Consider the following 1,676-nt stretch of genomic DNA (forward strand, 5'->3'; position numbering starts at 1 on the left):
ACAGCTTCCCAGCCCGACTGGTGTACAAGAAAAGGGGATTTTAGTTACTCAAGGGTTGAAAGAAGGGGGAGAAGAGAGCACAAACTGCAGGTTCTCTGTGTGCTTATCTTAAAGATGGACTTTCGTGGTCTGTTGGAACAAATACTCTCAGTATATTGTGCTCCACCTCAAACCAGGCAACCAACCCTTACCTGGGCCCTACAGGACACAGCGGCGATGAATCCACACGCAGGACATGCTGTCCAATGTAGCCTATGCCAAAAAAGTGACCTGTGGAGCTCCACCAGCTTGGTAATGTATCCCCAGGAGCTCCCAGCCTGCGCAGGACAGAGCAACACAGCTTTCTGATGGTTACCAGAAACCAAACGGCACTTAGGAAAACAGACATGGCCATTCCTTTTTCCAGATTTCAAGCATCAGGCCCCTTTCCCCCTCTTGAGCAGCACAGCGACTTGGAATAACATCAGCACATGTCTGAGTCCACCACCTGCATGGTGTCCTCAGCGAGAGCTCGTAAATCACAGGATCCCATTTCCCTGTCCCTAACTTAAACTGGCTCTTTCATACTTCATCGCAGGACTTTCGTACCCACTGGCAGGGGCTAGCACCACGCTTGCCTCTGCAGCTCCTCCAGTCTGGACGCTGCTGGTGGGTTTTTGCCTCAAGGCTGGCACAATTAAGAAGGAGGTTGCGTTTGGGTTTTCTTCCCCGTGGCCGTTTTTGCTCCCCTAGGCAACGCCACCTACTCCAACAACACCACGTTCTGAGCATTAACCACCTCAAGAACTTTACTCGGTAAGATACTTGGAGAAAGTTTCCTCTAAGTGAGAAGCCAACGCACTACTTTGGTTCTTGAAGAGAGAGGGCCTCATGTAATTAACATTTAGAACAAATAACATTTTACTTTATATTTTTTTCATGAACCAAGATGTTTAATTTCAGGCACTTGTACATCTAGAAAGCAAATTAAGAATGTGATAGACCTTGGAAAAATCCAGCTACGCCTGGATTGCTTTAGAATGCAGGGTTTCTTGAGACGTGGCCACAGGTTCTCTTCCCTACAGATGCACCACGCCACTCCTTTGAACAGGTAAGGAAAAGTTAAAAGGAGGTTGGGTGTAGTTTACCCCGAAAATACTAAATTCACTTCGCTGACCTCCGTGGCATACAGCAGGGCTTCCCGAACTCTGAGGAGGGGCATTTGCCTTTTTCCTCTCACCAGGTGACCGCTACATTAACAGCACAGCAGGGTTCGGCAGGCTTGCGTTTCCTCACGCAATTACAGGTTCTTTATAGGAACCACAGAATCACACAGAATCCCAGCATGGCAGGGGCTGGAAGGGACCCCGGGAGCTCACCCAGTGCCACCCCCCTGCCCAAGCAGGCTCTCCTAGAGCACGTTACACAGGACTTCGTCCAGGCAGGGGGTGAAGATCTCCAGAGAAGGAGACTCCACAGCCCCCTGGGCAGCCTGGGCCAGGGCTCGGGCACCCTCAGAGCAAAGCAGTCTTTCCTCCCGTTCAACTGGAACCTCTTCCGCTTCAGTTTGTGCCCACGGCCCCTTGTCCTGGCGCTGGGCACCACTGCAAAGAGACTGGTGCCACCCAAGTTCGGCATTTCCCCCTTTTTGTCCTTCACCCATCCTTTCACTTTCTTTCAAAGTCTGAAAGCATTTT

This window comes from Egretta garzetta, unplaced genomic scaffold (assembly GCF_000687185.1).
Source record: "Egretta garzetta isolate BGI_Z169 unplaced genomic scaffold, ASM68718v1 scaffold211, whole genome shotgun sequence".
NCBI lineage: Eukaryota > Metazoa > Chordata > Aves > Pelecaniformes > Ardeidae > Egretta > Egretta garzetta.